Source organism: Lactuca serriola, chromosome 9 (genome assembly GCF_051521515.1).
Source record: "Lactuca serriola cultivar US96UC23 chromosome 9, Lser_US96UC23_V15, whole genome shotgun sequence".
In the NCBI taxonomy this organism is placed as follows: Eukaryota; Viridiplantae; Streptophyta; class Magnoliopsida; order Asterales; family Asteraceae; genus Lactuca; species Lactuca serriola.
Window position 1 is genome coordinate 94,589,934 of NC_136416.1, and position 16,077 is coordinate 94,606,010.

Sequence of the window (16,077 nt, forward strand, 5' to 3'; positions counted from 1 at the left end):
CCAAGTGGCATGTATTATCCCATGGTCATTCATGCAATTGTCATGGGTCACCCCATGGTCTTTCATACAAATGCCACGAGCTACCCATGGGGTCTTCCATGCAAGTATCACAAAGACAACTAGCATATAACAATATTCAGTGGGCCGCATTAATTCCTTCGACCCATAAGTACAGTGAGAAGACTGACCAAAATCCAAAGATAACTGAAATCTCACACACGCAACTGCTATAGAGCTCCTCACACTAAACAAATCAAAACCATCCCTAATTAATAATTAGGGTAATAACCCATAATTAAGGTCCAAATCATATTCTCTATCATTAAGGGTAATAGACCAATTTGGCCTTTGCAAACTAGACCAAACTAAACATAGCTCAAGGGCCAAAAATGGCCCAAGTGCACTTCTGGGAGTATGTCATTCATACTCTCTTCTTATTCCCTGTGTAGTGAGTTGCCACAGAAAAGAAAACGGGCAAAACCCATTACGCGTTGCGTACCCCAGGGTTACGCCCTATGTAACCCCACTGATGTCAAAGTCTACTTTTAAGCTCTTAATACATAAGACTAAATGTCCAACTTACAGATCTTAATCTTGGGAAGGTCTTAACTGATAAAGTCACCAACTTTAAGCTTTTTCATGGCTTAATAGAGCCCAAAACCAAACCCTAAGTCCATAACACTCTTTAATAACCTCAAACTCTTGCACGAGTGAGAAATAGGAACAAAGACTTCATTTTTATGACACAAGATCTCAAGAACAACATAAAATGACAAACTTGAGCTCTAGAGTAGCTTTTACTCATAAGAACTAAACCATGGGACCAAAAGTCATGCACAACTAGACCTAGCCTCGATGTAAACCATAGAGCCATAAAGGTAAGAGCTTTATACCTCCAGAAGATAGCAAATAAAAGGGAAGCTCTAGATCTATAAACTCCAAGCCCAACAATCCATATGTAACATCCCAAGTTCGGAAGCAAGAAGTTGAAGGATGCTAAGTGTAAATTAAGGAAGCTACTCGACGAGTAGGTATACTACTCGTCGAGTCGGAGCTGGATTTGAATGCAGGTTAGGTGGCCAACTCGCCGAGTCGGAAGATGTACTCGACGAGTTGGTGCTGGAATGAGAAACCCCTAATCCTGAGAGTTGCACCCTATATAAAGGACTTTATGTCCTTCTCCCAGCCTCCTATTCCCACAGAGAGTTCCATAAAATCCTAGATTCGAGTGAGCCTCCATTAATAGAGAGAATAGAGCTTTGGAGGAGAAAATCTTGGAAAAAGGCTTGAAGATCAAAGGACTTGCTGCAAAGGAGTGGTGTAGACCCGGGATCTACTTCAGTTGGAGCATATATTGGAGGTAATAATCTGTTGCTTGGGCTCTTTTGTATCTAGATTTATTATCATTTGATATTTGGGGCATTTTTGGTATGATTGAGAGCTATTTCGAGTTAGAGTCTTAGATCTGAGGTTGCTACTTCAGATCTAGGCTTTTGATGGTCCAAAATGTCATAAAGCTCTTGTCAAAGAGTTATTGGTGAAGCCCCTTTGTCAAAACCCTAGCCCTAGAGTGTTTTAGGCTTATATCTCCTTGGTTTCACGTAAAGTTTGCAAATTTATGTGAGGGTTAGACTGTAGAGGAGTGGATCTATGGATTGGAGCCCCTGCATGGCTCAAAAAGCCACTGTATGGATTGAGAGCTGGAGAGACTCGGCGAGTCACATGGGTGTACTCGACAAGTTATATGAACATGTGCATGGGTGTACTCCTCGAGATGATGGGTATCAAATCTTGCCTTGGCCACTGCACCCGGACTCGGCGAGTTGGAAGAACAACTCGGCGAGTCTGTTGAAGATTGCCTTAGACTCGGCGAGTCTGTTATTGGACTCGACGAGTCTGGTTGCAGAACCCAACCTCTTTTGGTTAAAGCTTTGGATTAGCGAGTCGGTTGGCGACTCAGTGAGTTGGACATGATGGAATTGCGAGATCGTTGAACTCGACGAGTCTTGGGGCGACTCGGCGAGTTGAGTCGTGTTATGGGAGTTTTCTGAGTATAAGAACTTGACGAGTCGACGGGTTGACTCGGCGAGTAGAGTCAACCAGGAAGGTTGACTTTGACTGAGGACTTTGACTTTGACCAAGAGTTGACCAGTTTGACTTCCGAGGGTATTTTAGTAATTTTGGTATTTATGGAATTGGTTCTTTGGTAGTGTTATGTGGTGAAGTTCGTGTCAGTGGTTGGAGCAGCTTGGTCTTATCTCTTCAGTCGACAATTACATGTGAGTTATCCTCACTATATCGACAGGGTCTACGGCACCAAGGTCGGCCCTTTATCGGATGGAAATCCGGGTATTGTTTTTTATGCTATTGCTTTGATATATCTACATCCTGGTATTTAGGATGGTGTTATGTTAGTGACCTGGTTAAGGTCGGTACCCGGTATTTAGGGTAATGTTATGTTAGTGACCTGGTTAAGGTCGGTACCCGGTATATAGGGTAATGTTATGCTAGTGACCGGTTAGGTCGGAATCCTGGTTAGGATGTTGATATGCTATGTGACCTGTTAGACTGTTTGTCTGGTTAAGGAATTGTTATGAGATTAATTGTTTTATGTACACATGGTTGTTTGATGGGGGTTGGGTTGAGGCGGGTCCTGCTTTGTGTTGTAGGCCAACATACCCAGGGCGGACCGGATATTCCGAAGGCCCAACAACGGTCTGGATAGGCTGAAGGCCCCAAGAGGGCGGACCAGACGTGCCGAGGCTCGGAGAGTGGACCAGGCTGACTGAAGGCCCGGTGTGGGCGGACCAGTCATATTGTAGACTCAGAGAGTGGACCAGGTGGATTGAAGGCCCGGTGTGGGCGGACCAATCACACTGTAGACTCGATGTACATGGCTAGACTCGGAGGGTGGACCAGGTGGACTGAAGCCCTGGTGCGGGCGGACCAGTCACACAGTAGACCCGATGTGCATGGTTGTTCTATTTGTGATATGTTATGAGTATGTTTATGTGTGGTTGGTATTTTGGGGGTAACTCACTAAGCTTTCGGGCTTACAGTTCAATGTATTGTTTCATGTACTTCAGGAGATCGTGGCAAGGCGAAGGCGTGATCGTACCGCTCCTCATGTTTTATGATTTATGTAATATGGTTCTGGGGATACTCTGATGTTTAAACTATTTTGAAAACGAGATGTCTGAACTTAATGGTTTTTAAATGAATTAAAATGTTTTAAATTGGTTCAATTTTTATGGGTGTTACACCTTAATGATGAACTTCTTCTTCTTCCACAATGAATCAAGAACACTCTAAAGGTCCCAAACAAGCTCTCAAGGGCTAAGGTTTTGAAATGATAGAATGAGGGAGTGGAGGCTGAAGCTGAAGGAGGTCTTAAGACTTAAGGTCCTTTAAATAGGGTTTAAACCATAATTATTAGGGTTTGGGTTCCATGTGAGTACGCCCTACGTACTTCTTATGTACGCACAACATACTCAAATGAGTCCTTGACACTTTTTAATGAACTATGCTCGGGTAAGGACCAAAATGCAATTATTACTTTAAACCATAATTGAAAATACCTAGGAACATGGGTGTTACAACTCTTCCTCACTTAAATTAGATTTCGTACTCGAAATCATTCCTTACAACTTACTCTGCCATACCATATGATCGCTTACCAACACTGCTAATGAAGCCCCGACTCAACAGAAACCATGTGTCCTAACGAAGAACGAATCTTAACAATCAGACAGAATAATTCAAAACCACAACCATAATAACTTTACACTACAACCAGAACCAGAACAAACCTCTTCGAACCTGAATTATCCCACCGACACATGGAAAGCAATACCCCTGACCATTTTCCGTTGTCGACAACCTCACGTTTGAATACGAAGATGACTCCTAACACAAGACTGATGCACTAAAATTTGGATCAGTTGTTAAAGCTGATAACCTCATACACGACTGCACCACCAAACTCCAACCAAGAGTCTAACTGACAAAAGTTATTCATAAAGAAAACTTGAGAGACCACTCAGAACCCTACTTATGCCAGCAAACAACCCAAAACTTGGAAGCATTCAATGGAAACAACTACTTATGCATCCCCATCTGCAAGACCCAAATCACAATGACAACTACTCAAGGCGGAACTTTTCAAAAATTGGAACTACAAACCAACTCCATAATTAATCTTCCCAAAATTAGGATGTAACGTCCTAAAAATACCAAGTAAAAAATTTCATTATAAATAGGTCAAACCATTCATACATTATCCCTCCTTTCAGAAGATTTAGAGTGTTTTGGACCATAAAAATGTTATCTTGTCCCATTTAGTGGTCTCATGCAAGCTATAAAGGCCCAATTCCAATTTCTTAATCCAAAAGCCCAATATACAAGACCTATAATTGGCCCAATTTTCCAAATTGGGCCTAACTCCCTAATTGGGCCTCATCCTAAGATCCATTCCCACAATTGGCCCAAAACACATCCATTCAGGAAGTCCAGTAAGGGCCCAAGCCAAAATAGCCCAAAGGTGGCCCAAATCCAGATAGTTTGGGATTCTCGGTGAGTCAACAGTCGGAGATTTCAGTACAGTTTGACATTGTGAGGTGAGTTTTCCTCACTATACTTAGGGGTCGAAGGCACCAAGGTTGGCCCATTGTATTGATATCCTGGTAGTTGTTGTCATGTTGAGTACGAGTTAATTATGCATGCTAGTTTGATATGCTAGTCTGGTAGGTCTATAGGACTACCGGTGATATATATATATATATATATATATATATATATATATATATATATATATATACACACACACACACACAAGTAGGTTCATATGAAAACATAAATATTTTGTAAAAATGCGAAAACAGATTTTATCTTATAAAAATCAAACAAATGTACTTTAAAAATTAAATTTATTATCAATAAATTAAAGATAATAAATTATATTGGAGGTTGTTATTATAATATAGATTTAAAAGATTTTTTTTACAACCGTTTCTCTTTTCTTTCACGTCTTTAACCACTTTTAAATTCAAGTTTTCATAATAAAAATGTCAAAAAAGCATGTTTTGCTAATATGAAACAATTTCTCATGTATCATCAATTATCGTCATCTAGTTCAAAGTTTGGATGAATTTTTGTCCAAAATATACGGTTGAGGTGACACAATCTTATAGGTTTTCATTGTTTTCGTGTTTTCGCATGAGCTCTCAGATATATATATATATATATATATATATATATATATATATATATAGAGAGAGAGAGAGAGGAGGGTTTAATTGAGAAAAAAAAAGGTTGAGAATGAGGGAATCATTCTCAGCCAATCATTTAATCTAAGCATAAAAAGACACGGTGACAAACTTGTAAATATGATAATAACATTCAATCTCAAATACGTAATTGTAGAGAACTAGATAGCAATTCAAACTCATTCCTAATTGATCGTTCATCATCCAAATTTCTCCTCCAACCTTCAACAATCATCTATATTTCTTCAATTAAACCATCATCAACGTCATCAGTGTTAATCAATCATCAATCTTCGTCAATAACACGTTTATAAACATCATTCAACAGTTGACAACAAAAATTCGTTTTTGGTTCTTTTAATCCAACCTTCAATTCTGATTGAATATGATCAGATCTTCAACATCTACGATTAATTATACTCCCAACGTCATTAGATCAATATCATCGATAATCAACAAAAAAATCCACTTCATATCATTCATTCAACATCAATCATCAAATAAAACTACAAAATTAAGGTTAGAAAAAGATCAAATCGTTTTTTTTTTTTGAAAAATTTCATATAATTCTTTATCAATCTACTATTTTGTAAGATTTAAATAGTCAAAGTATCATGTTTTTCAAATTTTTAAAAAAGTTAATTTGTATGCACTCCAACTGTTTGATGAAATGTATAAACTAAATTACCACGTTATTTTCACATATGAATATGTTTTTTCACCTGAATCAATACATGATTATTGAAACGCAAAACAAATATACAAGTCTATATGTTATTCATATGTGAATAACATATAAAAATTATTGAAAAGTCCCGAAAACGGATCTTACCAGTGATCAAACAATCAAACAATCAAAGAGAACAAGAGTTGGAGTAGAAGTAGAGTAGAAACAAGCTTGCACACACTTTATAACTAAAAAACGTCGGGTACAAGTTGTTTATAGTGACCGTGAACTCTCTAGGATCAACAACTAATAATGACCTACACAACCTCTATTTATAAGGGACATGGGCCGGAAACAGGGTTTACAGTCGTAAACACACTACAAGGCCGTAAACACCAAAACAACCTACTAAACCACAATAAAAACTCAAAAGAACTATTACAATTGAAAGCCTAGACCAAACCACTAACTGGACCCTTCAATCTCCCCCTTGGTTTGGTGCTAGCTTGGACTCAATCTTTGTCGACCACCATCACGTCTGACTTCGCCATTGCCCCGTTCCATATCCTTTTGCTAATGATATCGGCAACCATAGACGTATATTCTTTGGCAGCTGGCTCAAAAATGTCTTCTGCAACCTTGATTTGATGAAGGTTCAGCTGATGATTATCCCATTTCACAAACTGAAGCAAATCTCTTTTGTCATATAAACGAATGCATCCATTTTCAAGCTTTATGACAGCAGAGGCTGTAGTTTCATCAAACACCCAGTAAAGCATGGACCGTAGAGATCCATTTGGATGATTCTGAAGTATAGGAATTTTCTTTACTTGATCGGTAGCAGGCCACATCACAGATCGAACAGGTTGATTGGTTTTGGGATCAAGTACACTTGGGTATAGTTTAATAATCGACTCTGCAGTCTTCATTGAAGGAAAACCCTTAAGCACTTGATCTTCCAAGAAATGCTTGAATTGTGTAGCCTTGGGATTTTGAGAGGGATTCGAAAAAGGAGCCTTTGATAATTTTGAAAGGTCAAACCTGGTCCAGGAATGGAAGTCATGAGCATCTTTATACAGTTTTGTGTTGCCACTCTTCCGTCTCAGGATCCACATATTTAAAGTGTCGTGAAAACCCCATGAGATAATCCCTGACCTATCACCATATACATCTATAAAGCATTTTTCTTCAAGATCTGTAATAGTGATTTTAGGTTGATCCCCAGGAGCATTTTGATCCGAGCTCCTTTTAAACAAAAGTTGACATTTCTCAACTGCTTTGGCCAATTTGGCACGTTTCAGAGCTACCACATTTGGAGCTTGAGCTGGTTCCTTATCAAATTGATCCACAACTCAAGGAGTTTGAGCAGATGCTGGAACAACGGGGGCATCTTGATTAGGGATATAAATTCTAGGCTCATCAACGGACGACTTGAACTTATCTCTAAGTTCTTCTTCCAACTTCTTCTTCAAGTCGTAGTAACTTGCAGTGAGATGACCAAAATGAGTCTGAAGATCGGTAATTTGCTTTGTCTTTAACACCTTGTCTTCTTCAAGATTAGCAACTTGAATCTTGAGCTTGCAGTTTTTAGTTAAAAGATCAACCACCTGAATGTCAAGCTCAATATTCTTCTGATTAAGCACATTTATTTCCTTTTGAAGACCAAGAAGTATGGGATTATCTCCTCCTGAGTGACCTTCTCCAATAGAAATTCCCTTGGCTCGGGAGGAAGGCATTGAGCTTTGTTCTTGAGCCAAATGCATGGCAAGCCTCACAGAGGCAACGTCATGATCAGGCCTGGGAGGAAAGAATCCAGCGGGAGTTGAAGAACCACCAGCTTCATAGGTGGTGCTAGGTCCTTCATTGATAGGTCCTGATGAAACAATGGGGGCGGTGGTTGATGGTTGTGTTGGGAGGGTTTGAAGTATATCAGAATCAAGAATCCCCTGTCTAGGATCACGTCTTCTCCTTTTTAGAGGAGGTTGAGAGTTCTGGGTTGTTGTATGATCACTCTGAAGTGGTTCTATGACAGGAGAAACAATATCAAGGGGAGGAATCCCTGACACTGTCTCCATAGGAGTTGCTGTGTCAACCACTTGTTTGGTAGTAGGAGGCGTTGATTCGAGAACATCTTCCGTTTCCCTTATCTCCATTGCTGGATGAGCAACATCATGGACATTGTCAAAGAACAGGTTGAAGTTCTCATTGGACAACAGGTTTGCATTACTCTCAAGGGTAAATGTAATATCATCCTTGTCATAGCCAGTAAGGTCGAGATCATCAAGAAAGTCGTTTTCACCTTCCACAACTTCTGTTTCATGCTCCATGGTACCTTCACTGTAGTTACTCTGAACATGCGCCGATGTCAGATCATGATCCTCAGCCACAAACGCATTAGGAACTGTTGTATCTTCTTCTTCGTTATGCTCTGACACCGTGATAACGTCATCTTTTGAAATCACCTTCTCTAAAGATGTAGGCTCAGAAGATAACTTGTCAGAAGATCCATGAGACTCGGATGCTTCGTTCAACTCTGCAAATTTTCCAAACTTCACAGGTGGATACTTTCCTTGGAATACAACCTTTCCCTTGCGATTATGCTTGATTAGCCCAACAGTATGTGGACCTAGAGACTTCATGTCTAAGGTATCTCCCTCCTTGACCATCTCGGGAAATTGTATGTCAATGAACACTTGGATGAACCTAGGATACATTAAGAAAGTATCCCGAGTTATTGCGTTGATGTTCACCACGAATTCGTCTAAGATAAACTTCGAGAAGTTGAAGTCTATCCCTGCAGCAAGTGAAGCAATGGCTCCCATATTCTTCAGTGAGATCTCGTCAGCAGCAGACCTTCTGCCATAAATGCAGCTCACAAAGACGCGAGCCAAAAATATCCAGTACGGTGGTAGAAGCTTCTTCATGGTAAGAGGAAAGTTGCCTTCATAGCCCATCTTTTGAAGAACCTTTTGGACGTCTTTGATCCCAATCTCAGTAGGAAAACTAGGTTGATCATCAATCAACAAAGTTCTCTGATGAATTGTTCAGTTATCTCAATCTTGCACCCCTTCATGAATGCTTCAACACTAACTGCTCCATCATTATCCCTTTTCATCTTGACAGTCTTCCAGAATTCCCTGATGATGTTCTAATAAACAACAGGATTCACCGTGATAGCAAAAGCCAAATAGCATTCCCTCAGCTTGTGGATCATCGACTTGAACTCTCCATGTGCAATAGGAGGATCTGCCAGTACGATAGCCAAATTGTGCATGTCAGTGAACTTCAAGTTTGCCATTTGATTTGCACTAAAACAGGCCATGTAAGCAAACAAGGATATTTGAACAATTTAGATTTAAGTTTTTCTCATTTAATTAATTTAATTTTGGTCCCCAAAAATAATTTTGACCAAAAAGGAGTTTACGGTCAACTTAGGGTTTACGGCCGTAAACTCATGGCCGTAAGCTCATGCCCGGAAATGGAGTTTATGACTGTAAGCTCCTTGGCCGTATGCTCCAACCGTAAATGCCGACAAAGGTTTTTCTTCGATTAAAGCCTCAAAATCCGTCAATTTGATGAAATAAACACTTATTCAAGGTCGATTTTAGCATACCTTTGAGATGCATCGAACAATTTCACAAAAAAACAAGAATTTTTTTTCCGAGAGGAAAGAGAGAATAGGAGAGTTTACGGCCGGAAATTGAAAAATGAGAAGTGGAACTTGTTTTCGGCTGTAAACCCTCCTTATATACCTTGTTCAATTTTAGCAGTTATCCACATAGTGTAAGGCACAGTCCAAATTCCAAAAAATTTCAAAAATAAAACCTTTTGAGAATTAAAAATTAAAAATTAAAATTAAAATTAACATAAACTAAAAATAAAAATAATTTTTAAAAATTTAAAATTTAGAATTTTGACAGTTATAAAAATAAAAATAAAAATAAAATAAAATAAAAGAAGACTAGACTTATCTCAACAAACACTGAATATAATTTTGTGACACTGAGATCAAAGTTGTTAGACATCCTTAATCCACTTTTCGGTACCTTTACCTTCATGTCTATGTTTGGTCGATCGTCGATATTGTGATCCACTTAAACACGAAAAATTTGTGATAATTTTGGACAAGCTAAGAAAGACAAGACATTTTTGATCTTATATTCTTAGATAAATTTCCTAGGGACTATTTAGCTGACGACGACCAGGGATATTGTTGTCCACCTAAATTGAGCAGCGAGATCTACAGACAATCTGCAAATGTTCAATTTTAATTGTACTAGAACATGTTTCCCGCTTCCTGATATGCTCCCGTAATCAAGGACTTTCGGAATACTCCTTACATCGGGTGAGCAAACAATTATTAAGAGAGAAGATAGATTTAGAATGTATATTCTATACACCCAGGTCGGATCTCTTCCAATCACGCAGAGGGTGAAACATATGACTAACTGAAAATTTAGAGGGATTGAGAAGAAGAATGATGCATATACTGTGTACCAGGTTGGATTGAAAGTCATGCAAAGGAGACAGTATATGGCTAACAGATAGAAAGAATTGCATAGATGGAAGATGCAGATAGATAGAGTTGCATATGTTACAGTCTAGGTCGGATCTCTCGATCACGCAGAGGAGACAATATATGACTAACAGACAGACAGAAAGAAAATAATCTTCTACGGACCTAATTTATCGGAATTCCCCAGTCACCCAATCAATACCAGAATTAAGGACAAAATCCGCACATCGAGGAAAAGTTAATCCACAGTTCTAGATATGAGTTCTTTTAATGTGACTAGTAGATTCCCATGTATATCTCCCTGCTCAACCTATTCGAGCGTCGTATTGTCAGGCTAAACGAATTTAACTAGGTCAAGATTTGTCAAGTCTTTGAATTCTTGAAGTTCAACTCTACCTAGTCAAGTCCATTTAGAATCTTTCATGCCTACGAGCGCATCGAATCACAGAGCGTAGACAATTTAGTTTTAGTACGTTACACAGATTCAGATTGCCTGTTATCACTTGATAATATCATTTCCCTTCACTTCACCTAGAAGCAAAACTGTTAGCAACATATTTTTGATTTTCTAATTTTGTAATGTTTTTGGATTTTTGAAAATTTTCAATTATTTTTTGGTTTTTGTTTATTTCTCCCCCTAAATTTGTGCATGGGTGAGAATGAAATCACTAAAATGCACAAATTTAAACTAACCTAACCTAAAACAAGACTTTAATCCTCAAAACGAATCATTTTCAAAAATCCCACAAGCACATCGAATCGAGCTTTGTTAAAAGGCTTGGTGAACAGACCCGCCACATTATTAGTAGTGGGAACCTGTTCCAGCCGGATGAATGAACGTTCATAACAGTCTGATAAAATGAATTTTGATATCAAGGTGCTTGGTTTTGGAATGTTTTACAGGATTTTTAGCAATTTGAATCGCAGCCTCATTATCACAGTAGATGGGGGTTTCTAGATAATTCAAACCGTAATCCAACAGTTGATGTTGGATCGAGATAACTTGAGAGCAACAAGCAGATGCAGCAACGTATTCCGCTTTTGCTGTTGAAGTTGAGACAGTATGTTGTTTCTTGTACTGCCATGACACCAGCCTGTCTCCAAGGAATTGACACCCTCCTGATGTAGATTTCCTGTCAAGCTCATAGCCTCCATAATTACCGTCAGCAAAAACATATAAATCAAATTCAGAAATTTTCGGATACCAAAGAACCAATTTTGGGATGCCTTTGATATACCGAAAAATTCTTTTGACAACAATAAGATGTGAAAGTTTAGGATTATCCTAATAACATGCTCATTGACAAACTGCAAACATGATGTCTGGACAGCTTGCAGTAGGATACATCAACGATCTGATCATCGATCTGTAGTGTGTCTGATCTACGGATTCGCCATCAGTATCTGTATTCATCAGGGGTCTTTCGGCCATCGGCGTCGATGCAGGTTTTGCGTCTTGAAACCCGAATTTCTCTAGAATATCCTCCACATACTTACCTTGATGGAGCAGGATTCCGGTTGAATTTTGTTTGACCTGAAGCCCCAGAAACATGGTCATCTCACCCAACGAACTCGTCTCAAACCTATTTTTCATAACGCCTTCAAACTCTTTGCATAGTTGTGGACTAGTAGACCCGAAGATATTGTCGTCAACATAGATCTGAACTAGAATCTGATCATTACCAGCATGCTTGATGAATAAACTTTGATCAATAGTGCCACGAGAGTATCCATGCTCGAGTAAGTGCTTTTTGGGAGTCGCATACCACGCTTGAGGAGCTTGATGTAACCCATACAACGCCTTGTCCAACTTGTAGACATGATTAGGAAACTTCGAGTTAACGAACCCAGGGGGCTGATCAACGTAGATTTCTTCCTTCACCTTGCCATACAAGAAGGATGTCTTGACATCCATTTGGTAAACCATGAAGTTCATGTAGGAAGCATATGCAAGGAAGATACGAATAGCCTCCAAGCGAGCCACTGGAGCATAAACCTCAGTATAATCAAGACCTTCGACTTGTCGAAACCCGCGAACCACCAATCTTGCTTTATTGCGCACTATAATGCCAGAATCATCCTGCTTGTTTCGATAGACCCAACATGTGTCAAGAGACTTTTTGCCCTTTGGTAACTCAACCAATTTCCAAACCCCGAGCTTTTCAAATTAATTTAGCTCTTCATGCATAACATCTACCTAACTAGGCTCATTTAAAGCCATTTCAACATTCTTGGGCTCTATTTGAGAAATAAAGCAAGAATAGATACATGTATTGACATCTCCACTCTGACTTCTGGTTCTAATTCCATCACCCAACTGACCAATGATGTTTTCGATCGGATGATCGCGTTGAATTCTTGAAGGTATCTCTTGGTGGATATCATTGAGTGAAATGGGAAGATTGTGAATGTTGAAACCTCCATCATTTGCTGAATGTTCCACATTAGACGAATTTGCTACAAACTCATTAGCAATTTCTTCAGGAAAGAGTATTTCCATAAAAGTTGGAGTGAAAGCGGAAGTATCTCTAGATATGAACTTTCTTTCAACAGGGGTAAGAGGTGTATCAGCATCTGGAGTATCATTTTGAACTGGATACTCTGGACTACCAAGTGGAACAGATGACTCCCCCTTAGGTGGAGCAGATGACTCCCCCTCGGATAGAGCAGATGACTCCCCCTCAGGTGGTGAAGAGGATACCGTAGGAGATCTGTAAACAACTTCTTCATCTTCGTCTTCAGAAACAATATTTGAATCGGAGGAAGACCCAGATGAACCATCTGAAGACACATTAATGGACTTGAAGAGCGATGTGTAATCAAATAACCAATCAGGGCCCACTCGAGCATCCGTATGATTCTCCTCCAACCAGCGCACGTCGAAGGATTCTACAATCTGCTTTGTCTTCTTATTATAGACCCTATACGCGGTGCCTGCAGCATATCCTACGAAATAACAATCATCGACTTTGGCATTGAACTTCGGGTTGACTCCAGGTGAAGAAGGGTGCAAGGGCAGCCAAATACACGAAAATGATTGACTGAAGGCTTATGAGTATATAGAATCTCGTACGGTGTCTCCATCTGAGCTTTGTTGATTAAAACACGATTCTGAACGTAGCAAGCAGTGTTAATCGCCTCATCCTAAAAGAAAACAGGTAACTTGGAGTCACACATCATCGTCCTTGTAGCGTCTTTTAATGTTCTATTTCTCCTCTCAGCAACACCATTTTGTTGAGACGTGTGAGCAGAGCTGTATTGACGCATAATTCCCTTTTCTGCGCAAAAATGATCAGGAACTGCATTCTTGAATTCTGTTCCATTATCAGTACGAAGCACCTACACCCAGTTGTTGGTTTGGTTCGCAATCATCTCGATGAACTTCTTTATCAGATCAGCAACCCCAGCTTTGTTGGATAAGAAGAAGACCCACATAAAACGAGAGAAATCATTGATCACAACCAGACGGTACGAACTTCTGTTGATGATTAGGACGTTGACCGGACCAAATAAGTCCATATGTAATAACTGGAGCACCTGATTGAGTTAACCTGTTTTGGCAGGTGTGTTTTTCTATGATGTTTTCCCTAGGCACATGACACACACTTCTCAAAAGTTATAAAGTCTCTAACAGGTAATCCTCGGACCATCTCATTCTTTTCAAGACGATTTAGGTTCTTAGCGTTAGCATGACCGAGTCTTCGGTGCCACAACATTGCATTCTGTTCTGAGACCTTCGAAAAGAGGCAAGTAACTTGTTCATGAATGTTGCTGTTCATATCAATAATATACACATTTCCACCCTGCTTTGATTTGAAGAGAATCCACTCTTCTGGGATGACAATGCCTGGCTTGAGAATTATGCACTCTTTATCGGTGAAATGTGTAGAGTAACCTTTGTCACAAATCTGAGACACACTCAACAAACTGTGTTTTAACTCGGGAGCAAAGTTGACATTCTCAAAACTTAGCACTCCATTGGTTACGGTTCCTCTCTGAGTGATCCTGCCACCTCCGCCCGCAAAGGAAACATATCCCCCATTAAAAGATTTAATGTTGTTTAATTGGGAGATGTCTCTTGTCATATGCTGGGAGTAGCCGCTGTCGATGTACCAAGGTCTGACGACATTCCTCCGCAACTGTCCCTGCAAAATGAGCGTGATCATTTAGATTTGGGAACCCAGGTCATCACTGTCTTGGGTTGGCCCTTCACTTTCTCTGATTGATGTTTCAAAATCTTCAAGTTTGAATCATCATTTTTAACCTTTTCAGAGGATGCTGATGATTGATTGGAAGTTAATTTGGGCATCCAATGATATTTAGGTTTCCAAGCAGTCACAGATGGTTTTGAAATATGTTTCTTATCAGCTTGCATTGAGCATTTGGATTTTATACCAAAAGTGTTTGAAGATCCAGAACTGCTCTTTGATGAAACCGATTTTGGCTTAGCCTTGTTCAATTTTGGCAAACTGTTTGGGACTTTGTTATGAAAAACCCTTTTATTATTTTGAAAAACGGCCCTTTTTCTACTTCGATCATCCTTCCAATCATCATCTCGAGAACGAGTTCTTGAGGACTTTCTAGTTAAAGACCTTCCTCTAGATTCGTTCTCTCCTCTTGGTGACATATAATGTACAAAAATTCTATTTTGACAATTCCTAGCTATATAACCACCAGTACCACAATTAAAACAAATCTATTTGTTATTATTAAAATTGGTATTGTCTTTCTCATATTTATTTTCTTTATTGGCACCCTTACTTTTCTCAGAAGAACATGTGCATGAAGCAGGTTGTGAGATAAGTGAGGGTGCATCAGATGGTGTGACTTGTGGAAGTGGTGTGTTTTCATTAGAATCATCACAAACATTAGGATTATCAAATAACTCATCAAACACTTCAAAAAATATTAATTCAGCATCAGCAGGTGCAGAAGTATCACAAAAAGCATTATCATTTTTAACATCAAAAACAATAAATTCTTTATTTGGAACAAAAACATCATGTTCAGACTCAGTTTTGTTATCAGAAACATATCCTTCAACTTTGTGCTTTGACTAATCTAAGGATTGATCTGCAGGGGAAGTAGAAATGTTAGTACTTTCAACATTAATAAATTTTCCTGAAACAGAACCAGATGACTTTCCATAAACCATGAATGGCTCGTTGGCAATCTCCTCTTTAGTCAAAGGGTGATACTGATATGTATGATTAAAAGGAGGACGTACATTATTGTATCCTAAACCTTTTTGTTGTTTTCGTTTGAACTGCAGGCAATGATCAATCATGTTGGCAACTACCTCTCTTGACACATCAAACTTTTTAAAATCAAAATTTGAAGATTCAAATTTGCTTTTTAATGTCTCTTGATATAGTCATAATTTTCACATTTGTTACTGTAGTCTTCCTGAAGTCTCTTAAAGTCCTTGATTTTTGTTTCTAACTAGGCCTTTAGGGGTTTTTGTCTTTTTCTAAGTTGATAGCCCTCATATCTAAGGTCATCTACTTCTCTACGTAATGATTCTATTTCGTCACGGAGAATTTTAACATAATCAATACATGCATGAGAACAAGAAGGTAAACTTACCTCACTTTTCTTGGGTTCGGAAGTAGTAGATACCATCAGTGCAA